The sequence below is a fragment of the Lepidochelys kempii genome, chromosome 4 (genome assembly GCF_965140285.1).
Source record: "Lepidochelys kempii isolate rLepKem1 chromosome 4, rLepKem1.hap1, whole genome shotgun sequence".
Classification (NCBI taxonomy): Eukaryota; Metazoa; Chordata; order Testudines; family Cheloniidae; genus Lepidochelys; species Lepidochelys kempii.
Window position 1 is genome coordinate 85,166,962 of NC_136383.1, and position 26,646 is coordinate 85,193,607.

General features: G+C 41.3%; 2 long non-coding RNA genes across 2 annotated transcripts in view; both read left to right on the forward strand.

Annotated features, from left to right (window-relative positions):
- The window catches only part of LOC140909995 (uncharacterized), a 196,227-nt gene extending 183,865 nt beyond the window's left edge, over positions 1 to 12,362 (forward strand). Inside the window, exon 5 of the long non-coding RNA XR_012158400.1 lies at positions 12,273 to 12,362. This is a non-coding gene — a long non-coding RNA (uncharacterized LOC140909995). The remainder of the gene's footprint in view (positions 1 to 12,272) is intronic.
- A 7,547-nt stretch (positions 12,363 to 19,909) lies between these two features.
- LOC140909996 (uncharacterized) lies at positions 19,910 to 25,765 on the forward strand. Its single transcript, XR_012158401.2, has 3 exons — positions 19,910 to 19,978; positions 23,686 to 23,719; positions 24,747 to 25,765. It is a non-coding gene; the product is annotated as an uncharacterized LOC140909996 (long non-coding RNA).
- Positions 25,766 to 26,646: the final 881 nt, after the last annotated feature.

Genomic DNA, 26,646 nt, shown 5'->3' on the forward strand with positions numbered 1-26,646 from the left:
TGAGGGTAGAGACCATGAGGGTGAAGGTGAGCTGTACTGCACCATAGTAAAAACAAAAATATTTCACGACCATTTTATTAAATTTAACTTGTTTTAAAATCATCACAGAAATTAAACTTGGCTACACAAGCCTATTATGAAGCATGATAGCTACATCTTTCTTGTTGTAATTTTGCACAACTCCGTTAATGAACTTCTTGAATGCAGTGCATTTGTCTTTGGTGGCTTCTTGTGTCCCCGTTACTTCCAGTCTTTCATGATATATGCATGATCAGGCAGAAGGCAACTTCTCTCAGAATACAAAATTCTATTAAATTAGGAAAAATAACGCTCCGCTGTAGCTGTTGTGACTGGGAATTGCAAGAGATAAATTCCTACTTTTTTCATCCCAGGAAACATAGCACAAAGATTGGGTCGAACCACTAGAGATGTTAAAGAAGAAGTTGAAGTTAAATCTTCATTTGTTTGTCATATGACATTCCACTCTGTGTTCAATTTATCTGTTCTGTTGGTGTACTTTTTCAGCTGGCTTAACAAACACTTCTTGTACACTTCACTTAAGGATTCAATATAAGTGCTTTCATTAGCCAACTTCTGGACTGAAGTCTGCTTCTTCCAGTATCTTTTCAATGGATATCTCTCTAATTGAACCAAGTGTAGTTCCTTTTGTTGGAAAAAGATCTACTACTGTTGTAGCAGATTCCTGGATGGCATTGTTTAATGACCCAAGTGGTTTCAACAGTAGATTTACAAGGACTGGCGGATTAATGATTTTGCCACCCGCCCCGCCCCTAGGCCCAGAAATAATTGCCGCCCCCGTGCCCTCAGCTTGCCTCCCCTCCGCCTGCTCCCCTGAGCACGCCACTGGGTCCTGCTTCTCCCCGCTCCCTGCCAGTGCTTGTGCACGAAATAGGTTCTCGAAGGAGGGGGGAAGAGGGGGAACGCGGCGCTGTCAGGAGAGGAGGCGGGGCTGGGGCGGGGATTTGGGGAAGGGGACCAATGGGGCAGGGAGGGGGCGGGGAAGGGGTGGAGTTGGGGCAGGGCCGGGGCAGAGGGTGCAAACCGGTGCCGGGGGAAGCAGTCTCTAGCTGCTATTACAAATTTGCCGCCCCTGCAAGTTTGTTGCCCTAGGCCCAGGCCTTGTCGGCCTAGGCGTTAATACACTGCTGCTTACAAGAGAGAATGGCGATGGTCTTCTCTGAACTCAGTAGCTAAAGTAGTCTGCCAGCTGCACTACTTAGATCTAACCTAGGGGTCTCAAACATGCGGCAACCCATGGGGTTATTTTCTGCTGCCTGCCAGCTCCCCGCAGCACCCCCGCCCCCTCAGCATTTACTTAGAGCGGTTCTGGCCCGGCACGCACCGGGGGCAGGGCAGGCTCCCTCCCTGTCTGCCTGCCCTGCCCCCACGCCGCTCTGGGAAGTAGTCAGGACCTGGCGGATGGGGGGGCACAGGGGGTCTGTGTGTTGCTCTGGCCGCTCCTCCAGGTACTTCCCCCAAAGCTCCCATTGGCCGCAAACCACCCCCCTAGCCCCTTCTTCAGCTGAACCCCCTGCCCTGAGCCCCCTGCTGCACCCCACACCAGTCTTGCACCTTGACCCCCTGCCCTAAGCCCCCTGTCGCATCCCTCCTGCATCTCAACTCCCTGCCCTGAGCCCCCGCCACACCCTTCACCCCTCCTGCACCCCCTGGGGGCTGGGGGGGCAGAGTTGCGGTGGGGATTTCAGGGAAGGGGTTGGAATGGGGGCAGGGAAGAGGCGGGGTAGGGGCGAGGCTTCACAGAAGAGGTGGAGTGGGGGCAGGGCCGGTGCAGCGTGAGGGAGGTTTGGTCAGTGGTGCGGCCCTCTGGCCAATGCACCAGTCCTCATGTGGCCCCGTGGTCAGTTGAATTTGAGACCCCTGATATATCCCATCTCGGTAGATACTTTCCAAAGCCAGTGTGACAGGGTTCGACTCTCCACTATCTCATTCGCTGTCACCACTGTTCCTGGACCCATGTCACTCCCAGGACTGCGACATCCTCTTCAGTGACACTGCCGGCTGTACCACACTCTGTTCTCCCCCTTCCTGACGAACCTGCAGTCTACTGTCCAGCCACTCCCTTCAGTGGCAGACTGCAGTCCACAGTCTAGCTACTTCCCACATGGCTCTAGCACCTTGCCCTTACGTCAGGGCCTCAGTCTGCAACCCCCAACAGCCAGCCAGGAGTTGTCTCTTGCTTGCTTGACCCCTGTTGGCAGCACTGCTCTTTCCAGGGTGCTGGCAGTTCTCTCAGCCCTTCAGGAACCCAGTCCTTCCTCCCTGGGCTCTCAACAGAGAACTACCCTCCTCTGCCCTGCACCTCCCTTTGTATATGGGCCTGCTTTGCTCTGATAGGCTGCTCCCCTCAGCCCTTCTCTGATTGGATGCCTCCCGTACAGCCTCCCTAGGGCTGCTTTTAACCCCTTTTCCGCCAATGTGGGGCAGACACCCCAACACAGCCAATAATAATGGTTGCAATAATTTTAGACAACAGTCAAGGATCGCTCACTGGAAAGTCAGCAGGTTTTCCCAGGTTGGACTCATTTGAACTTCAGTCCCAATGTAGCTTCTATCTTTTCCAAGAAGTTCAGTCCTTTTGGACTGTTGCTGAATAAAGAGTATAACAAAGCCATTAAATGTATGGCTTTTTAATGTCTTTTAAATATTCTGCAGTTCATACTAGTTGGAGTAGATGTCCTCTGCTGAGCGTATAGGAGAGATTAGGGTTCCACTTTTCTCTGAGCAAAGTTTTTACTCCGCTATGTCTTCCAGAGAAGTTTGCAGCTCCATCAAATGCACAAGCAGCCACTTGTTTGGGATTCAGTTTACAAGCATTTAACTCTTCTAAGATGTGGGTTGTCACAGATGCAGCTGGTGTGTCTTCTATCACCTGAACAGCTAGAATGCACTAACTGGCCTACCATGAACATCAAGAAAACCTATGAAATGACTTAATATTTGATGCCCATTTGTATTGGTGATTTCCTCAGCCATGTATGCACATTTTTTGAATGTGGTGCGAGAGTTCTTCACTTTTTCACCTGCTGAGTCTTTTACTGTTGCACTGCATGCTTCCAGCCACTCAGCTGAGTTTTTTGCAGAAAGATAGCGAGAATTTGTCAGTCTTGTTCGGAACCAGCGTCCAACTTCAGGATTAACAAGTGACAATGCACTTAACATTGGCCTACAGTTTGTAGTGTGTGGTAACTCTTTGTTAAATAGAAAGTATGATGCAACAGCCATGTTGGTTCACATACACTGTGTTGTGCCCTTGTTGCCAAGAAGGCCAATGGCATTTTGGGATGTATAAGTAGGGGCATAGCGAGCAGATCGAGGGACGTGATCGTTCCCCTCTATTCGACATTGGTGAGGCCTCATCTGGAGTACTGTGTCCAGTTTTGGGCCCCACGCATCAAGAAGGATGTGGATAAATTGGAGAGAGTCCAGCGAAGGGCAACAAAAATGATTAGGGGACTGGAACACATGAGTTATGAGGAGAGGCTGAGGGAGCTGGGATTGTTTAGCCTGCAGAAGAGAAGAATGAGGGGGGATTTGATAGCTGCTTTCAACTACCTGAAAGGGGGTTCCAAAGAGGATGGCTCTAGACTGTTCTCAATGGTAGCAGATGACAGAACGAGGAGTAATGGTCTCAAGTTGCAGTGGGGGAGGTTTAGATTGGATATTAGGAAAAACTTTTTCACTAAGAGGGTGGTGAAACACTGGAATGCGTTACCTAGGGAGGTGGTGGAATCTCCTTCCTTAGAGATTTTTAAGGTCAGGCTTGACAAAGCCCTGGCTGGGATGATTTAACTGGGAATTGGTCCTGCTTTGAGCAGGGGGTTGGACTAGATGACCTTCTGAGGTCCCTTCCAACCCTGATATTCTATGATTCTATGATTCCAGCATTCTTAACAGCCTCATTAAGTTTTAAAATTGGCTTTGACAGTGACTGGCTTATAAGGCTTTCTGCATGTCGATGCAGTCCAGAGGCATGGTGTTTTGCAGCCTTTTCATGTAGGTTCTCAGTAGTGGCTTGTCTGAGCAGTCAGACAAACCAAGCTCCTCCACTTTTACTATTCAAATCCATGATACACCCATATCTTGAATACAGTGTGCAGTTCTGGCTTCCCCACCTCAAAAAGATATATTAGAACTGGAAAAATGTACAGAGAAGGGCAACAAAAATGTACAGGAATATGGAACAGATTCCATATGAGGAGAGATTAAAAAGACTGGGACTTTTCAGTTTGGAAAAGAGGTGACTAAGAGGGGATATGATAGAGGGAGGCCTATATAATCTTTGTGATGGGTTCCCTCCAGGGTGCCACCTGGAACTGGGGTACCACTGAATCCCCCTGGCCAACAGCCATCAGGGAGGGAGCCATCAGCGTTGGCTCCCTTCTACACTATACTGCTATGACAAGCTGCCAAGTCCTCCAGGCTTCAGCCTGCACTTTCACAAGCATACATACTGGTAGGGACACACCCAGCTGCAGTACATGCAGGCAGGCTCTTTAACCAGCCCGTGCATGGAAAGATTTCAGCTAGGGCATCTCCTAGTTCCTGAGGCATGCGCCCCCCCCCCCCCCCGAGTATAAGCCACTGCAAAGGGAACTGTACAGCATAAGCCCATAAAATTCACCCCCTCCCTCAATGTGGAGAGCAATATGCAACAGCTTTCCCCCCTTACTTATGATTACCACACACTGGTTTTAGATAAAGCAAAAACAAGTTTATTAACTACAAAAATAGATTTTAAGTGACTATAAGGGATAGCAAACTGATCAAAGCAGATTACCTAGCAAATAAAAAACACAAACTAAGCTTAATATGCTAAATAGATTGGATATGAATAGCAGATCCTCACCCTAAGTGATGATACAAGCAGGCTGCCGATTCTTAAGGCTGTCACATGTCCCTGTAGTGTCACAGCAGCCATTACGTGGAGGGTCCTCAGGAAGGCTGCCAAGGTGGCAGATAAGCTTCTCCTAAGGCCTATTGTTTCTTCCTAATGGCTCATTAACCTGAATGGGCCCTTCCAAGGCAGCCATCTAGACTGAGAACATTTTGCCTAGTGGGCATTACCCACGTGTAACTACATTTTTAAATACAGATACATAGTTAATATTCATAACTTTGGATACAAAAATGATACATGCATACAAATAGAATAATCATATTCAGCAAACCGTAACTTTTCCAGTGATAGCTCACATGACTTATCTTGCATAAAATAGATTGTGATTATATTACAATAATATCACTGTGAAGAATATGGGGTACAGTGTCAATCTTGACTGGTGGAAAAAGAGAATAAGGAAATGTTATTTACCCCTTCACTTGACACAAGAACCAGGGGTGACCCAATGAAATTAATAGTCAGTAATTTTAAAAAAAGAAAAGGAAGTACTTCTTCACACAATGCACAGTCAACCTGTGGAACTTTTTGCCAGGGATGTTGTGAAGATCAAAATTATAATAGGTTTAGAAAAAGAACTATATAAAATCATGGAGGTTAGTCCCTCAATGGTTATTAGCCAGGATGGGCAGAGATGCAACGCCATGCTCTGAGTGTCCCTAGCCTCTGTTTGCCAGAAGATGGGAGTGGATGACAGGGCATGGATCACTCAGTGATTGCCTGTTCTGTTCATTCCCTCTGAAATACTTGGCATTAGGGAGTACAGTTCAGTTGAGGGTAACTCAAGCAAGTTTGTTACTTTCATAACTGATGTAGCAAACCCAGAAGTCCCAGGGCAATCAACTGCCAAGCCTAGATGTACCGGGGCTCAGCCCTGGCAAGCTCTAGCACAAATTAAGCACTGAGGGAGACCACCCCCCCCCCAATTCAGACAGGCTAAGCACATTTCTGTTGCTCTTTACTCATACAATAAGGATAACACCATTTCATGACCCCCCACATTCAATACTAAAGTTATTTGTAACTCAACACCAGCAAAAATTGATCACTTGAACAACACAGCTCTGTCTGTTGGATGAGTAGGTGTGTTCATGCAAATACAGTCTGATCCTGAAGCCTTTCCACCCACCCCCGGTTCATCACTAGCTGTCAGGGGAGAGCTCACTCAGACCTTGCTTACAAATCATAATGTGAAATTATTAGGTAGGCCAATATAGCCGAAACAAATGTGTCGACACTGTCATAAATAACAACTGTATGAGGAAGCCAGTCTTTGTTCATAGTTTTCAAACCCATTATGCTTTCTCAGGTACAAGTATTTTGTCATATACTCTATATGCTTTTAAAGTGTGTATTAATGTTTCAATTTAAATTTAAATTTTCAACCGATTAAATTGGCAACACTGAATGTAACTGGTTGACCACTGGGGTGGGGGGAGGGGAGTTGGGGAAATTTGGGGGTGGGGTGTAGGGAAATCCCTGCACATTACCTGGCAGAGTAAAACTGTCTGTGGTTTTTCTGGTTGCTTTTGTAGAAGGATATTAATGATTATCTATTCTAGTGCATAGAATATAAAACCAGGAGTCTCTTTTCTAGCTATCCTTTAATCTTAGCCTTATCATGTGGCTAAGACAATATTGATCCAACCCCTTTTCTGTCTTTCATGCCTTTTTTTATAAGGGTAAAGGCCTTGATGCTGTACAGTGTTGAATATAGCTGCTTGAAAAACATTAAAAAAGAAATCGAGAGTTCATCAGATTCTCCTTTTGGGCCAAAATGTGGAAAATTTCGCCCAATTACTGAACATTCTTGTGAGTTGCTGAGCCCCCGCCCCCACTGCTGTCAATCGGAAAGGGATGCATGCAGCATCAAGTCGGTAATTAGTGCTGATACTTTTAAATATGCATCACTCTTCTACCTTGGATTTCAAATAGAATAATCAAAATATAACTGGATAAATCATCTTCTTTGAATTGACAGCAATTATTACATCCATTTCCTGTAAGTGAGACATCAGATTTCAATATTAATTTTGTATAGTATTAGTTACTTTGTTGGCAGCATGATTGGACAGATTTGGGCTTCACAGCAAAGGGGAGTATGAATTCTAGAGTTATGGGACTTCCACTGAGAATGATTTGCATCAGGTGCTCAGAAGTAAAAACCTAACGTTTGACAGCTTTACTGTTGAGCTGATCTCAGATGTCATGGCAAGACATAAAGGAAGAGATTGTCAGGTACACAGGAGCCAAACCATAATAGATCTGTAGAACAAACCCACCACCTGCAGTTACACTTAGAAATTGAGTGGTATCCAGTGAATTATTTGAAGTACAGATGTAATATGTTCTCAGTAAGAAATAGGGCTGGATTAAGACCTGGGAGTCCTACTGAGGTCCATGGGTATGATGAAGTCAGAATCTTATTTTATTTTTATCTAGCACTCATGGTTGTGAACAAAAGTTTAAAAATGTGAACCAGTGTACAGAATACAGAGATGGCAGTCTAAGTCTGAGCAGAGCCTGAAACAATGGCTCTGAGATGTGAGCTGGCCTTTCATATCAATGGATTAACTCTGAAACTGCTATTCTGGGACTAAAGCCAGCACAGCAAGGAGCTCTGCTGGATCAGGTAGTGGTAGCAAGTTACTTTCCCCCTGAATCCTCTGTATGCTGAATGGAGCTGAATGCTTTTTCCTCTAGAATGCACCCCAGCACAATTGAAACTAGAGAAGAGAGGGATTTCCCAGTCAATCCAAAGGAGTAATGGGGCCCCCCACAACTAAATCAGCAGATGACTTTTGTGGTGTTGGCCCTTGCCACGCCAAGCAGAGGGGAGACCACAGCACAGGCATAGGGCCATGGCAGAGACACATTGTCTGAATCCAGACTTGACAAATAAATGCCCCCCTCCCTCCCCACATTGTGCACAATCTAAAGCTTTTGAATGTTCTTCAGGTTTTATCCCAAGTAGAGGGCGTTCAATGCACAGGCATGAAAAACTGTATTGAGGTCCCTATCTGAAATAAAAGTTGTAACTGTTTCTTGAAGGGAAGATTAGACATTGGGCCACCACTGATATCTGGGCATCCAGAAGCTCTTGACTGGGATCCAACATGACCTCCAAACTGTGAACTTGAGTAAGAGGCTGGTACATCCCCTCAGTTAGATATAACTTCACTCATTTCCTCATGTTTATAGTCCCTGTCCTATCAGTATTACCATTATATTATCTGGGCTGAATTTCTACTAGTTAATTTTAATCCTAGTTCCACCACATACACAGACAGAAAACGTGATAGCCAAGCAACATCAGCATGCAGGTACAGTAGAACATGATTTAGAGCTGTGTTATAAGAACACAGCTATGACTGCAACTGAAACTAGGTCTCCCAAAGCCTTTCTGAAGCCAGCCTACAAACACAGCATGTTTTTTCATTGCTAAGAGAACCATCATTTTGGCCATTTTGCTTTTGGAACAATTATTGCTATTGACTTATAGCGAGTGCAGAAAAAACCAAAATCAACCTTGATATTTATCAGTTGCTGCACCAGGTAAGCATATGTAAACATGCACTTACCCTTTGTGTTTGGTGGTTTGATTTTCTAAATAACTTCTATTCTTTAGTACTGTTTATCAGGGGAAGCTGAATGTTTTGGTGTTTGAATAAAGAACATTTGGGATTTTGATAACTGGAAAAGCATGGGAGGCAGTTTGGGACTGTAGGATAAACCTGTTTTCTGCTAAAATTATCAGCAGCAATATAGGTAACAAAAAGTTGGTGTCATAAATATAAAGGGAAGGGTAAACCCTTTAAAATCCCTCCTGGCCAGAGGAAAAATCCTCTCACCTGTAAAGGGTTAAGAAGCTAAAGGTAACCTCGCTGGCACCTGACCAAAATGACCAATGAGGAGACAAGATACTTTCAAAAGCTGGGAGGAGGGAGAGAAACAAAGGGTCTGTGGGTCTGTTGGTATGCTGCTTTGCCGGGGACAGAACAGGAATGGAGTCTTAGAACTTTTGGTAAGTAATCTAGCTAGGTATGTGTTAGATTATGATTTCTTTAAATGGCTGAGAAAAGAATTGTGCTGAATAGAATAACTATTTCTGTCTGTGTATCTTTTTTGTAACTTAAGGTTTTGCCTAGAGGGATTCTCTATGTTTTGAATCTAATTACCCTTTAAGGTATCTACCATCCTGATTTTACAGAGGGGATTTCTTTACTTCTATTTACTCCTATATCTATTAAAAGTCTTCTTGTAAGAAAACTGAATGCTTTTTCATTGTTCTCAGATCCAAGGGTTTGGGTCTGTGGTCACCTATGCAAATTGGTGAGGCTTCTTATCCAACATTTCCCAGGAAAGGGGGGGTGCAAGTGTTGGAAGGATTGTTCATTGTTCTTAAGATCCAAGGGTCTGGGTCTGTAGTCACCTAGGCAAATTGGTGAGGCTTTTTACCAAACCTTGTCCAGGAAGTGGGGTGCAAGGTTTTGGGAAGTATTTGGGGGGAAAGACGTTTCCAAACAGCTCTTCCCCAGTAACCAGTATTTGTTTGGTGGTGGTAGCGGCCAATCCAAGGACAAAGGGTGGAATATTTTGTACCTTGGGGAAGTTTTGACCTAAGCTGGTAAAGATAAGCTTAGGAGGTTTTCATGCAGGTCCCCACATCTGTACCCTAGTGTTCAGAGTGGGGGAGGAACCTTGACAGTTGGTATTAAATGTTATCTTTTGGCTTCAAAGTGAACATTGCAAAAGACAATATTGCAGTGACATACGACATGTTGACGTTAGGGAAATTTGCACTCTTGTAGTTACACTGGTGCAAACTCCTAAAGTAAATTGATGCAAAACAGCGAGAGTACTGTACAGGAGCAAGTCACATAGGGAAAGCCCTGTTTCGCACAGGTGAAGAGTGTCTACATTAGGAGTTTGTGCTACACATGTAGCTAGTGTAGACAGATCCTTACAGCTTGTTCACACTATCAGTTTTCACTTCACAATCATGAAAACTGGAACTACATTTTTGTAAATGAAACTCAGATTCTTCTTCAAGAGGTTGCATATGTGCATTCCACTTTTGGTGTCTGTGCACCAAGTGCGTGGCTGTTGGGAACTTTTCCCCTCTGTGCTACCCATCAGGCCGCTTGAGCGCCCTCTACTGCTGTGTGTGTCACTGTGTGAAGGTATAAAGGACAAAGCCACCCCCAGCTCCCTTCATTATCCACAATGCTCATTGGAACCCCAGTTTGTTGCTAGAACAGTTTTCTCTCAGCCTTTGTGTACAAATTTAGCTGTAGCTACTTAGTAAGTTTTAATAGGTCTAGTTGTGTGTTGGGAAAAGTATTGCTGTTTTCCCCATTTCAATGTTCCGTTGCCAGCAACAAAGTGTACCCTAGGCCATGGGCTTCAAACCGTGCATTTCCTGCTCAAAGCCTACGCCTGTAGGCGATCTGCATTGTAGTTGTCTCAAGTGGCAGGAGAGGGTCAAATGAAGGACTGGTGCCAGATTTGCCAGGAATTCAAGCCTAGGATGAAAAAAAAAATAGGGAGGCTAGACCAAAGTTCCCACTAATGGAGGCGGGCCTGAGACCACCCAAGGAGCTTTCCCGGTCTGACTTGGTGCTGAGTGCTGCCACTTCAGTCAGAAGCAAGCATGCCTCCTAGACTGTCAGAGTCCCAGCACTGATCTCCCTCCCTCATTACTAGGAAAAAGTATATGTCTCCCAGAGAGGCTCCGATCAGCCAGCCCTTTATCAGTGGCCTTTTTGGAACCCAGGGGGTTTTCCCGAAGCTTGTAGATTCTCCCCTCAGATTACCTATTCATTCCCCTCAGCCAGACAGGGAGAACTGTTGAAGAACTTCAGCCACTTCCAGTCTTGGCTTTCTGTGGAAGAACTCCAGCCACTTCCAGTCTTGGCTTCCTCCTCCACATCTCCTGACAAGGTGGTTTCCTTGGAGGAAACATCACTCTGTCCTGATAACTCCAAGATTTATCAGGAATTGTTAAAGAGGATGGCTTCAGAATTGGACATTCAGATCAAGGAGGTGGCACTTGGGCAGCACTTGGGCACTTCTCTGACCTTAGGCACTTCTCTGACCTCGGATGTGTAGATGCTGCCACCACCCAAGTGCAAAAAAAAAACCCTTTTGGAACCCAGGAAGGTGCATTTGGGAATTCCTTCCTGTAGGATACCCTGAAGCCTTTCACCCCCCCCGCCCCCCGGAAAGAGCTGAGAAAGAAAACAAAGGAAATCATCTGTTGCCACCAGCTAATTAAATCACATATGCACAAACCTCTTAGGAACACAGAAATCCAATCCTGTTCTTAAAAAAGGTAAATTTTGTTAAAAACAAAAAGGAAGAAAATACATCTGGAACTTAGGCTTTTTGCTAAGTTTTTTTTTAAAAAAAAACAATTACAAGGATTAAGCATCAAGATAGCTCTCTTGAGGTCCAGCTTAAAGGTTACAAGCAAGGTTAGCACAGAGGAATCCACATGCCATAATGAGATAAACCTAATCGCATCTTCCTAGACATTTCCTCATCTACTTACACACCTGGGGTTTCAAATGAGTAGTTTCTAGGTACGATTTGATTATTTTTCATACCTGGCGCAAGCTCTTACAGCATAGTTCTAGCCCTGTCTCTTCTCTGGAGAACAACACAGACAGCTAAAGGGGAAGATTTTTCCCAATTTTAAAAGTTCTAGCCTTCCCATTGGCTCTTTTGGTCAGGTGCCCACTCCCTTCCATTTACCTATGGACTTTTTAACCCTTTACAGGTAAAGCAAGTAGAGAACAGCTACTAACAGGGATTTTACAGCTAACCGGCTGGCTGGGTGTTCATAAAAGGGATCTACCCCCACCCACCCCACTTCATTTATCACAACTTGCAAACCATCTTTCCTACTTTCCCAGTGCTTGGTCCCATATTACTTCAGACCACTGGGGCTTGACCACTGTGGAGGTGGAATATACCTTCCAATTAATTTCTATCCCTCCTACCTCTCCCTCTTCAGGGGCCACTCTTATGATGAGCTCCTCCTCCAGGACATGCAGTTTCTCCTGTGGGCGAGTCCCATAGAGGAGGTTCCACAGTGTCACAGTGGGAAGTGGTTATATTCCCGCCATTAATCCTGAAAGTGAAGGGCAGTCTCAGATCAATTTTAGACCCGCTTCAACTGAACAAATTCTTAAAAATGATAGTTTCACATTATTTTATTATCCCCTCCCTGGACTAGTATGCCACCCGCGACTTAAAAGATGCCTGCTTCCATGGCAATAGTGACTAGATGTACCTTCATAGAACTAACAGCCAATCCTTGATGTTTCAGGTACAATAAGTAATTGTGTGTTGAATTGAAAAATGGGATGGCAATACTCCAGAACGGTGCAACCGGATGGAAAAACATCTCCACTTAAGGAGGTAAGTAGCACACATGTCAAAGAACAAGAGTTACAGAACGGGTTAGAAATAATTTTTTATGGATCACAGTTAGGTGGTCATGGGTGGGGAATGAATGGATTCTGTGGCAAATACTATAGAATTGTGGGATACACTGGGCCCTGCCTATAGCGTGCTTGTCATTTATAAAACCAGAAAAATCTGTCTTTAGTTAAAGATGATATACAGAACGCTACATCAGTGCTAATCCCTAATGCGGACATGTTGCATGAAAGTCCGAAGTGAATTGCACAAGTGTGGCTTACTTCAGTTTCAAAATGGGTAAGCTTCACCTGTAAATCACTTTTTGTTGTCTCGTGCACTGCATCTACCTGAGGGACTTGCACTGCTGTAGTTATATTAATGAAGTCACTACATCAGTACCTTAAAAATATCAACATAGCCTAAACTGCTGATCTGGGGACAATATGAAGCATTGTTTCTCACTATGATCCTATATCGGTTGGGGTCGATAAGACTGATGCCATTGGTGAGATGCTTTCCATGCAATCCTGTGTGACACTGTGGGGTTGTCTGTTATATGTACCCTGCACATATTGTAAACTTTTCAGGAATTCCAGTTAAAATAATAACAAAAACAAAATGGAATCACTGCTTTTCAAAAGTGGCTTTTCACATCATTTCTTGTTAATCTTTCAGAAAAAATATGATTTTAAATGGTGTCTTTACAAAATGGGACTGGCAAAAAGTATTCTGAAATGGACTGGCAATTTTTTGTCTGAATTTGCAACCAGAAATTAGACAAAATTGCTGGTTTTGTCCAGCAAGTGAGGAGCTCTCTTTACCAAACACACATTTGCTTTACTCACTACTTAGTTGTTTGGAAATGAGAAAAACATTGTTGAGATGTAACCTAAGCTCCTTGGGGGCAGGGGCTGAACAATCTGCTCCATTCATTAGGGACAGTGTGGTAGCTGGTAAATAACCTAGCATCCTCCCTGTCTCCTTTAAAGGTGTTCTGCTCTCCTGGGGGGCAAGAATGAGCAGTCTTTGCTCTGCATAGAGCATGGTGGGTGCAGAGACTCCTATTGTGTGTGGCCCGTCTATTGGGGAAACTTCATATTTGCCTGCACATGGCTGTACAGGGGCTGCAGGCCCACCCTTTTAGTCTGAATTGACTCTCAGAAAACAAGAAAGAACAAAGGTGAAGGCTCAACGAGAGAGCACAGTGTTTAAGCCTCTGTTAAGGGCTGAAGCAACTCTGGGAACAAAAAGGAGAGTGTTAGAGAGTTCTTACAGATGTAAAAATGCACTAGAACACAAGGCATCAAATTTCATAGGTACATACAGCACAAATTCAAGAGAATAAATTTAAAAAAATGGACCTAGAAACAGCTCTGTTTCTTTCCCACACGAGTCTTCAGTGTGCTTCAGTGGCAGAATACAATTTCCTTTCTGCAAACACATGGAATTTACAGGTATCTGTCATTTTAAAAAGAAATCTGTCTGAAGAATACATTTAAAAATCTTAAGAATGAAAGAGCTTAAACACAGCCAGTTGCATTCTTTGCAAAGCAACTTCTCCGGTTGTGAGGAGGGATAAAGCTTATTACCAAAGAAAAGCATAATGAGAAAAATGCGTTCTTGAAAAATATAGCCTATAGATATAGTACATGTAAATGAAATCACAAATTCAAAACCTATTTCTTCTTCTAATTCATAGTGCAGATGCTTAAATCCTAAACTGTTATAGCCCAAAGCTATTGGAAGATACTGAGTCAAATTAAGCAGAATGCTCTTTGTGCTTCCTCTGCTTTAACGTAAACCTGGTTGGAAAATAGAAGCTATGATATTTACTGATTTTTTTAATTATTATTATTTGTGACATAAGCCTGTAGACAAAATTGGACTGAATCCTGTGACCTTTAAGAATACAGGTTATATAACTTTTCCTTCTGTGATTGTAGGAACTATAATTGTTGCCTTTCTTTGCCGAAACCATGTAGAGAATCCACACTGAGTATGAAATGGCCCATCATTCAGTCACAATCAATTTCATTTGAGTTAGTTATGTTGTTCTTCTCTTTCTATTCCCTCCCACACACAATTTCCTGTAAATAAATGTCTATCAGTCACCTAGGTCCACTTGAATGTCTTAAGCAGTTGTATGATTTATTAACAGTTGGTGATTGTGAGCCAGATCTTTAAAGGTATTTAGGCCCCAACAGATGCAGATAGGCTCCCAGAGGGATTTTCAAAAGCATCTAGACCCCAGACTCCCATTGGAGTCTATCAGTGTCTGTAGGGGCTTAAATCCTTTATAAATCTGGCCCCATGTGCTCTAAATTGTTGGCTGTTGGTAATTTTAATGTTCATGTTACTGTAAGGGAATGTGAATTTGTATTTATATAATTTTTTTCACCTTATTATTAGGCCTGTGCAAATGGATTATCCAAATGGACAGTAATTCATTTTTTTATTATCCTCTAAATATCTGCTGAATAGTTGGATAAGAAAGAAGATATCCTACTCTTTTACTTGCCTGGACTGAAGTGGAAAGCAATAAAACGATAAGAAAATGGCACAGAGGGGCAGTAAAATTATAATAAAGATGTTTCTGATTCTGTTGGTCATCCTCTGTTGCTGGCAGGCAGCTAAAAATATGTAATTTATTACTCTATGTGCAGCATAATATTCAAACTTATATAGCAAAATTGCACCATAGCCAAAATTATCATCCCCCCTCTTTTTTCCTTTTAGTTCTCCTCTGTCTGTCCCAAGAGGGTGTGAAAGTGAAAACAGATGGGATGGGGTGTAGGGTTGACCTCGACTAGCTCCATTGAGGTAAAAACTACAGTGCCTTGTCTCAACTAGGATTTTACATTGTTAGCTACCTCCGACTGGTTATCTTGATGTAAAAATAAAAAAAGTTTTATTTTTACATCAAGTGAAGACATAGCCTTCTTAAAAGTGGAGTCTTATTATGCCTGTTAGACTGATTAGAAAATAATAATAAAACTACAGATATGCTTAGAACCCTAGAGAAAAATGAGAATGAGTGAAGTCACTGGTAATTGGAGAGTGGAACTAGCTAGCCTTAAATAGAATCACATTATTAGATGCCTCACGTGCCTTCCAGAAGCTTCTAGATCCTAACTAATAAGCACATTTCCCCCTGTCCCACTCAACAGTTCACAACTCCGAGCATTCCCATTTCATTGAAATCCAATGATAGATTATTCCATCAATCACAGGACGGTGTTCAAGTATTAGCAAAAAGACAGGGTAAAGAGATGGTAAATATTAGCACTCATTTAGCACAAAATCAAGATTTTGAGAACAAAATTAGTCAAAGACCATGAAGAGAAGAAATTCTGTAATTGCCAATACACCAATGCTAGGAGCCTGAGTAACAAACAAGAGGAACCAAATTGCTCATTCATGAGCACACATTCAATCTAGTTGATATTACTGAAACTTTGTGGCAGTTTATGTCAAAAATGATATTTACTGTTTCTAAGTCACTGATTACTGAGAAGAAAATAATTTTGAATGCTTATGGATAAATGTAACAGACAAAGCACAAGATGAGGTATTTTAGTTGGTATCTGCTATAAACTGCCAAATCTCACCAGAGAACAGGATGACCGTCTAGTTATACACCTAGCTAAAATGTGTAGGGGAAAAAGAAGCTGTATGATCAAGGAGGACTTAAATTTGAGTGACCTATGCTGGAGGTCTCATGCTGCCAGTCCTTGGGATTTTTAAATATTATCGATGACAATTTTCTAATGCAAAAAGTGTTGCATCACTATGGAGGAATACTATATTAGATCTCTTCTTGACAAATAAAGAGACACTGATCATAGCACTACAAATTTATGGTAACTTAGATACAAATGATCATGACTTCATCCCATTTTTAATGTGCAAACAGAATATAGTCCAGACCAGAAAAAATATATAGTTCGTGCTTTAAAATGCCCACATTACAAACCAAAAGCATGTGAACCAAATCAGCTGTGAGGAAGAATTAAATCAGAAAAAAGGAATTGTTTAAGAACACTTAACTAGATGCCCAAAAGCCACAATCCCACATTCAAGGAAGAAAATCATTTTGGTTACAAAACTGATCCGGGTAATTGAAGGCAGCTATAAATAATAAGACAGGAGAAATTGATAGTAATGAATATAAATCAGAAGCTATGAATTGCAGAAAATTGATAAGGAAATCCAAGGGATACAAAAAACCCTCTATGACCAGCAGAGTTGGGGACAATAATGACTAGTTGTTGTTTGTTTGAAGTATATTAGGAACAAAAAGACTGCTAACAATGGTATTGGTCCAGTAGTAGATGGAAATACTAGTATTATCAATAATAATGCAGGAAAGGCAGGAGTGTTCAATAAATCTTTCTGTTCTCTATTTGGGAAAAGCATCATATCATATGATGACACTCTTTCCATTCCACTAGTATCATAGGAGCCTGTTAAACAGCAGCTACTAAATTTAGACAATTTTAAATCCTCAGTTCCGGATAACTTGCATTCAGTTCTTTTAAAAGAGCTGGCTGAGGAGCTTGCTGGGCCATTAATGTTGATTTCCAATAAGTCTTGGAGCACTGGAGAAGATCCAGAAGACTGGAGGGAGGCTAATGTTGTGCCAGTATTGAGAAAGGGTAAATGGGATGACCCGCCAAATTGACTGCAGATTGCTCTCCACTCGACCCCTGTACTCTACCCCCGATGAGAAGAGTAAGATAAGTCGATGGGAGATTTTCTCCCCTTGACCCCCCACGGTGTAGATCCCACGGTAACTTGACCTAAGGTACATCGACTCCAGCTATGTTGTTCATGTAGCTGGAGTTGCGTAGCGTAGGTAGACTTACCAGGGTAGTGTAGACATAGCCACAGTCTATACATACCTAAATGGGGAACAAATATTTGATAAAGGGGTCTTCAATCAACACACAATCCAGTGCATTGAAGTTGAAGCTAGATGGGATGGGAAATAAGGCATACATTTTTTAACACAGAGAGTAATTAGCCATTAGAATTATTTACCAAGGATTGTGGTGGATTCTCCATCACTGGCAATTTAAGATTGGATTTTTTTCCCTAAAGATATGCTCTAGGAATTGTTCTGGGAAAGTTCTATGCCCTGTGTCATACAGGAGGTCAGAGTTGATAATCACAATGTTCCCTCCTGGCCTTTGAATCTATTAATCTAGTTGCATTTCCATAAACTCGTAATGCACTGTCCCGCTGAACATCTATGCAAAGTAAAATGGGAGCACAAGGCAAAAAGGAAATATATTTTTAAACATTTGAAAAGTATTCTAAACCAAACAATCTGCAGTATCAGTTTTATGGAGCTGGTTACTGGTATTTTACCAGTAGGTAAAAAGTAGGAGCACAGTATTGTTTGTATGTCATAATGAAATTAAAGGCAATATTAAAGTTTAACTGTTATTTTGCTCACTTCTGTTATTTGCTTTTTGGTCACAGCTAATAAATGTTTTGTTTTAATTTTAACAATTTTGATTCAACGCTTTGGGTTACTGAAACTCATTAAATTATAAAGATTGATTTATAAATAATTTAAAGAGGAGAGAGACGGGGGAGGGAAGACCAAAGGAAACTTTCCAACAGAATTAATCTAATGAACATAGCAACCTCTTCTCTGATACTCCTTTGGGGAGGGGGGACGGAGAGAGGGAGAGGAAGTGTCTTGATGTCTTTTGAAAATACTGATCACTATTCTTCTTGAGCACAATGAGCACAAAGCCATTATTTTCACAATGCTTCTTTCTTACTGCTCATGTTTCATTTTGATGGTGGCATTAATCATAACAATAATACCTACCTCTTATATAGTGATTTTGATCAGCAGATCTCAAAGTGCTTTACAAAGGAGGGTATGTATCATTATCCCCATTTTATAGATGTGGAAACTGAAGCACGCCCTTTGAATTGCCTAAAGGCTTAATATTTTTTTTTTCCATCTGGGACATATCAGTGTTATCTTTAGCCCTAATCATCACTTCTTTGTAGAAGACACCCAAATCTGCACCTCCTTTCACTAAATAAGGGTGACAGTCCAGCAACACATTGAAGCATGTGCTTAACTTGAAGCCTATGAGAAGTCTGTTAACCAAAATATTAAGTAAATACATCCATTTTTTCATGTCTGAATATCAGTGACACTATAGCAGAATTCCAGGAAGTCTTCATGATCCATTACTAACTTTGAACACACAGTAGCTGACCTTCCAGTGATTTGCCACACACCATTCATCTATCTTCTCACTGGTCATTCCCTACTAAGATAACTCTCCACCATTCCTTCCATAATAACTTTTTCAAGATTATTTCCATGTCTATGCCTAAAGTCACCAAAATACACAAGTTTCCAACATCAGGGCCTGCTTTTCTCCAATAATATTTTGAACGTAGGGATTCACCTTTTTTCCAGTCCAGAAGATACACAAGAGTCTTTGTCAGCACCACATATCAAAAGCTTCAATTTTCTTCTTGTGTGCAACATTATCTTCCACCAATTCACATCTATGAATCACTATGGAAAAAATTAGGCTTTTCACTAGTTGCACCTTTATACACTTTGAGATGCCATGCTTTTTTCCACACTTTTTAAATGGAGGCTTTAGCTGAGTAAGCCATCCCTAATCTTCCTCCAATTTCTTTGGAACAGTCTCGTTGGTTGGATATATCTGATTTCATATAATTAAATTAATCTGCAGCTTGTTTAATCTATAGCTTGTCCATTAATTGTGCTGACCACTTGCATCCTGCGTTTGTTAGTCATGTCATGCGTTTTTTTGTTTTTGTCATATTCAGGATTAGTCCATATTCCTCACTAACTGTTTTAGGGATTCCAACATATTAGCTACAAGGAAAAAGAAAATTGCTGTCTCAAAGACATTATCTGCTGACTTTCGGATGACTCAAGAGGACTATGAACCCACATTGGTTGGTATATTGGGACACTCTTATATACATTGGTTGGTATATTGGGACACCCAAGGGTTGACTGTTGGTAAAAATATGTTTTTTGAATAACTTTAGAACTCACTGTTCTTTTAGTGCTCTTTCTTTGGCTATGAGTTATTTGTGCCTTTTCTCTTTGTTATCTCCATTAAAATGAAAATTATGTTATCGCTAATAAAATGAAATATATAAATGAAAAATGTTTCTCTTAAATTGTTTCTAGAGATATAGTTTTGGATTTCTTCTTTCAGAATAATTGTAGACTCTAAAGGAAATGGGTTACAATTAATATATGTTTATGTTTAGGATCATATTGTATTTTGATCCAGAAAGCACTACATTTCTGGAAGATATTTAACAAAGACTTGGAGGGCAATGGTAAGAAGGCAAATATATTTAATAATTTGTAATATATATATATATATATTCAGATGGAGCAACTGCAAAAACTAATTTTTGGTACAGTATGTGACTGAATTGTATTTATATTTGGTTGGCTTTTGTTTGTTTTTAGCATTTGACTGCAGTGTGAATCACTTAATCAAGAATGCAATATAGAGAGAATGTTGTTAAAAACAACAAAAACAACCGCCTGCCCCCAAGCGTAATCTGAGGGCTGTTAACTTGGTGAGAAGTTAATCTATTGTTCCTGGTTTTGTTTCAGTATATTGCCCTTTATCTGTACCTACAGTTATCTTCACTTTTTTAGTGCAATTACTTTGTTATCTACTTGAATTATGAAAATTCATTCACAGGCAGAATCTTGTATTCCAACCTTTTATCAAGTAACATTAGTTATATTTAACATAATGACATCAGTTTATTTTAAAGTAAATTATTTGTTGCTGAAGGGCTAAAGATGAACCACTGCCAGGATCAAAAGCATTCAGGTATGAACAAGCGAGTTTTTTTTTTCAGTTGTGAATGTAGAGTTCCGAAAGCAGTATTTGTGGGAACAACACAGCAGCAGTTGATTAACCGATTGGCTAATGCTGTGAGAACTATTTCTGGAAAACACCTCACAGCACAGCAAATAGGCCCGCACTAGGGGTAGACAATGGGCCTCATCCCTTGTGTAACTTAATTTAGGTGAATGGGATGAATTTGGTCTAGCATATATATCTGTACTTTATGTGACTCGTAACAGTTATGGCCTTGGCATAAGGATAGCAAGATAAAGAAAATATTGCTTCATCTAGCTAAAGTGTCAAACTGCAACCAAGGGCTTCTTCACTCTCTTGAAATGCTAGTATAGTATTTCTGAGAATGACATCATTTTATGAGGGACATATGACTGCTACAGGGCCAGCGCTGGGGTTAAAATTACCTCATATAATAAATGTTTTCTCTTTTATTTGGAAAACCTTCCATCCACCAGTATTTTCTGGTTAGCTGATATCATTATTAGTAATCTTGTGCATCAAAGCATACACAGCTTTGTTATACAGACTACATTCAAATAATTAAATGCTGTACCACAAATCTTTCTCCATTACACAGGAGAAAAATAAAGATTACTTTCAAGCAAGTAATATAAAGATGAATAAACTCTAAGAAACCTTAGTATTTTTCTTTTTTTACTGGACATTACACCAGAGTCACAGACACTCTACGTACTGAGTCTGGCTCACTTTTCTGAAGCAACAGCCTAATTTTCAGATGTTTATATTTGACACAAAGCTTATAAATCAAAATTGGGACCCTGTGGTACATCACCATTTTCCATACATGTGAAATGCAATTACAATGCAATTTATTTTTATATACTGGAGCTTCCTTCAGTTGGGGCAGCAAAAAGAAAAAAATACTTAGCAGGGAGAGTCAATCCTAAACTACAGAGAGAAGGTATATTTTGAAATGCTCACTTGAAAGAGTCACAGTGGCTCAGAGGTTGAGGAAAGGAGTTTTAGATCATTGGGGCTGCACAAATGAAAGAGAGACACTCCCATGAGTGCACATGGGAGGAAGAAATCAAGAATGGAGGAGCAGAAAGGAAGGGGCAAGTTGACTAGATTTTGCATAGGGAGAGTTTTGAAACTTGGGAAGAGGACAGTTTTGAATTACATCAGGAGATGGATAGAAATGTAATGACAATGATGGAGGGATGAGGTGAATATGTTCTCAATTCTTTGCACAAGAGATTGATTTGAGCATGATATTCTTACCCTCCTTCAGTTAACAGTGGGAGGCATTTAGGAAATACATAAGAAAAAAAGCAATAGTTGAGAAGATATTTGAAAAAAAGCCCCCACTTTCATGTCTCCCAACATCCCTGGCAGTGGAAGTGGGGTGTTCTATTTCAGGGTTACCCAGTGGTTATGCAGCACCTGTACAGAGGACAGCACATGTCGATGGGGCCTCTCTTTTGGCAGTGTACCAAATAGGCTGGGAGATGGGTGGGAGCAGAGGAGTTGCCGCCGCATGGACTGTCTGATCCTCTTTCTGAGCACTGAAGCAGGACCAGGTGAAATCACAGATGCTACTATAGCCATTGTCTGAAATAGCCGCTATGGGGGCTTCAATGTACTCTTTAACAATAAGTAAGCTGTGTTCAGTTTCTATTCTTTTCATTGGTAAATGAGATTGAAAACAGACTGACTGTAAGGAGCACTGTCTGAGGCCACAGAGGCCACAAATGCTCCTTTGTGCAAAACAGTTATCACAAAGACAAACACAGTTGAGAGATACAATATGAACACATAGACAAGCTAAATCTCTAGCTGTCAGTCCAGTTTTTACATCCTCCACTCCTCTTTTTAACTTCTTGGGCATTCATCTGGGCAGCCGCTCTCACAGGAGTTGTTGAGAGAACTGGAAAGTCATGTCAGCTCTTTAGTTTTGTTTACATCCGTCTGTTCTTTCTACGGGACGTTAAAGATTTTCAAAATGAAAGGGCACGCTACACACATGTCCTTTGCGTCCATGTCAGCTCCAGGAGCTCCAGCACCATTGCAGGCACTCTCACAGCACAGCTCAAATGGAGTAATAGTATGAAGACTTCCCCTAGGTGAGTATAACTTGGGGCCCCTCTGTTAGAAGGTTCCGTTGCCCAGAGAGAGGCCAAAGAAAATATAACACATCTCTAGGGACAATATTGTTCCATTATCCATTTTTGTATCAAGAAAGAATATTTGAAAATTAGGATCTTGGTCTCAGAAGAGTGAATAAACCTCAATCTAGCGCACACTTTGCTTTGGTGTAATTTCTCATGATAAAGGAAAATTGGGGGTGTTAGATTTAGATATTTATGCTTCTTTATAGTACTTCCATAAAGTGATGTTTATATTTCTCTGTGTGTACTGGAGAAAGCTCTGTGGTCCAGCTTTTGAAAACAATCTCCATAAAATGCTGTGTATGTTTTGGTGTATAAGATTGCTGACATTGATTTTAATGACCCCAAAAATATTGATGGATGGAAGGTTTGAATGTAAATGGAAAAACTTTTATGAAATGAGGCAATTTTAAAGTAAAAATGACTAAATATTGTGTTAACTTTTTTCTGAGGAATCTCTATAAGACTAATGGAGGATGATGTGCCTTCCCTAGCGCCATACTTTGAGCTCCCAACGAGCCTCATCCTTGCCCAGTCCATTCTCTTACTCTCTCCTTCTTTGACCTGTCGGTGGCACAAGGCAAGGATGTGCAATGCTATGGAGATGGTTGCCTTCGTTTTGGAAAGGGAAGGGGGAGGGCTGTACACAGATCGCCCTGTGATACTCTGGGCTGCCCTCGCTGGAATACAAATTTTTGTGTCCATAATAGTATCCAAGCCTCTTTTAAAAATTCAATCACAGGATTTCACCCAATCTTTCCATTCATTGTAATTTCTACAAGCCAATTATTTTCACCTCAGTGTCATCAACGCCACCTCTTTCCCTTCAGTGTCTAAATGAGAGGAGACTTTTCACAATATCTCTGGTAACGTCATTAATGTTTCTCATAAATGCGCCCCACTCCAGATTCAGGCATAGATTATGTTCCAGCTACTCTGGTGCCACTGAGATCAGAATCTAGCCCTAAGTCTTTAGGCCTAGTCTTGTATATGTTGTTTTACTATGTAAAAAAAATGACGGTAAAAAGCACTTTGTTTGCATAGCTGTACAGCAGCGGTCTTTCACCCGTATCTGAATAGCATCTACTTGCTCTTTCCATGTTGCTAAATGGGAAGAGGGTGCTGGCTAATAGAAGCCAGGATCCAGGAGTTGGGCAGTGGCACTCCCGGTATGAAATAGGTTGAGAATCACTGACCTAATATATAGGAAGAGGTTCATGATTTGTTTGTTTTTATGCTGACCTATGCAGTGTTCTGATCTACTTTAAAATTTCCTCTACAGTTATTCTGTGCTTCTGTGACTGCTTTGAAATAAGGTATGTTTTCTATGTATAGCTAGATTTATATGCCAGGAATCATGCAAATTCCACTGCTTCAGAGCTCTAACAGAGAGTTCCTCATTTTCATTCTCCCTGCCACTAAATCATTCACTCTCATTTATTTATTTGCTACTATAGACTTTCACAAAATGGTCCCTATGGTAACACTTTTTTTTACTGATCTCTCTCTATGCCTTATTGCCCATTATCACATTAATCTTTGTAATATCTACATTTAAATTCAGTTTCCTAGTATCTCAAAGTTCTCATTTCAGTACTGGATTCTGTCCCCAATCCATTAACTTTTTTCAATGAATTTACCCTCCATGAATTTCCATGGGGACTGACACCTACTTTTCCACAGAAAAAGTACATCACAGGCAGCAAAAACACAAGCTTGCTTCACAGGGCCTGCTAATACACCTTACATCTAAACTGGAGAGAATCCATCTAGGGGTTCTCATTAATATGTCTGATCTAATTGATTGTTGTACCCCCAACAGTGCAGTAACTCATTGATCCCAAGTAATTAGCAATAGAGTGTTGCATTTAATGGCTAGCTCCAAAATCATTCTTATCTTTTGAAAGAGCGAATTCCATTGCTGAGGTCTCCTGTATTCACAAAGTTTATCAAGTTGGTTGACATTTGCATTGTTTCAGTGGAATGTAACTGTTTTGGGAAATCCTGCTTATGGTAGGAAAGACAATCCTCAGATAGTTGGTGCTGGACCCATGAAAGGCTTTGAGTATCAGGACAGGGACCTTAATTTAACTCTGTGTTCAATACTGAGCCAGTACAGATGGCAGAGAACCAGAATAATGTGTTCTTGGCAATCTGTGATGCTAAACAGAAACTGCTACATTTTGTAAAAGTTGGAGCTTTTTCAGGGCTTAATTGCTGTATGTGTTGCAGTAATCAAGTCTGAAGTTCATGAATGGGAGAGGATGGTGCACATCTTTTGGTCAGTCACAGATAGTTTGGTTTCTTTAATTTTTGTGTTATGTGTTTGTTGTTTTACTGCAGTGGCTACTAATTGACCAACTGATCAATCTGTGGGGAGATGCTGTCATTAGTGATAGATGGTGCCATTTCTTCAGTGGACTTCCTTCTTTCTTCTAGCTACACTTGTGTTCGGCTTTAGCCAGCTGCTGTTTAGCCAACTGTAGATTTTTGCCTAGGTGATGGGAAAGCAGTGTGCTGTTTACATTTGATATAAAGGAGATCTAGAATTGGGAATCATTTCTGCACTGCTGGCACTTGGGCTGTCTTGACAGATCTCCCAGCATTTTTATATGGAAATATTATATTATGAGGAGGAGAGGATTCAGCCTTGTGGGACATTGTATGTGAGGGCTTTGGAGGTCTAGGCACAGATGCGGTAACAAGTCTCTGGGTTTGCTCTGAGAGGAGGCGCCTGAGGCATTGCAGAGAATTTTGTGCATTTCTACAACTTCTTGGAAGTGAGACAGGAGCACCTGATGCTCCATGGTCTCTAATGGGGTAAGAAAACTGTTTAGGTTCCATGGCTATTTAGTTCTAGCTGCCTCTGATAAAAATGCCAACCAAAAAACCAGTTAACTGTAGCGAGTTGTTCTGATGACTATATTGACCATTTGGAAATGGTACTAAAAACTCATTCCATGTAGGCCAGCAATTAGCTGTCAGATGTTAACAACTTTGAATTATTAGAAAGGCAGTATTGTCTGGAAAAAATGAGGAAGGGGATTGAGAGTCGGGAGATCCTGAATGCTAATCTGGTTCTAACACTGACTCCCTGTATGGAGAATCATCACCTGTCTTCATCTGTAAAATATGGATGATAGTATTGACTTCCCCCCTTACCACAAAGGAGTGTTGGGAGGGTTAACTTCTTGCCAATGTTTTGAACATATGAAGTGGTATAGAAATAGGAAGGATATTATGTCATCCCTAGTGACCTGATCTGGAGGTGAATCAATGACCTAGCGTGGAAATAATCTGCATCTGTATGTCAGGGTTCTATCCCTTTGTCTTTTTTGCATTATGTATCTTGTTTTGGTTTAGTTGAGCTCACTAAAATTATTTCATTTAATAGAACTTTGTAAATCATCACCAGACCAGGTCCAATTGTTGCTATGCTTTTTTCCCTGCACTCTTCTGCATGTTTCTATGACATTATTGTTTTTGAATCTGTGTACAATTTAATGTAATCATTGTGCCTTGTCTCCTCCAAAATTAACCGCTCCAAAATTCTTTCATGAATAACAACATCTACAAGATGTTCCTACTCACAGATTCTGGAGCATATTTGAAGGTCTGTTACAAACTGATAAAATGTTTCATCTGCTTTTTGTTGAACATATGGTGTGCAAGTATGATATTTTTCCTAGGATGTCAATCTTCATATAGTCTGATCAAAACATTGATTTTGTTCACTTGCTCTTTTTCAAATGTGAATATGTTGTAAATCTCTTGGGCCTGTTTGCCCTGCACAATGTAGTAATACTCAGCACTACAGTCCACACAAGAGATTCACTTCCTGGACACTACAGTGCTAATAAGCGATGGTCATATATACACCACCCTATACCGGAAACCTACTGACCTCTGTACTTACCTACATGCCTCCAGCTTTCATCCAGACCACACCACACGATCCATTGTCTACAGCCAAGCTCTCCGATACAACTGTATTTGCTCCAACCCCTCAGACAGAGACAAACACCTACAAGATCTCTATCAAGCATTCTTACAACTACAATACCCACCTGCTGAAGTGAAGAAACAGATTGACAGAGCCAGAAGAGTACCCAGAAGTCACTTACTACAGGACAGGCCCAACAAAGAAAATAACAAAACACCACTAGCTGTCACCTTCAGCCCCCAACTAAAACCTCTCCAACGCATCATCAAGGATCTACAACCTATCCTGAAGGACGACCTA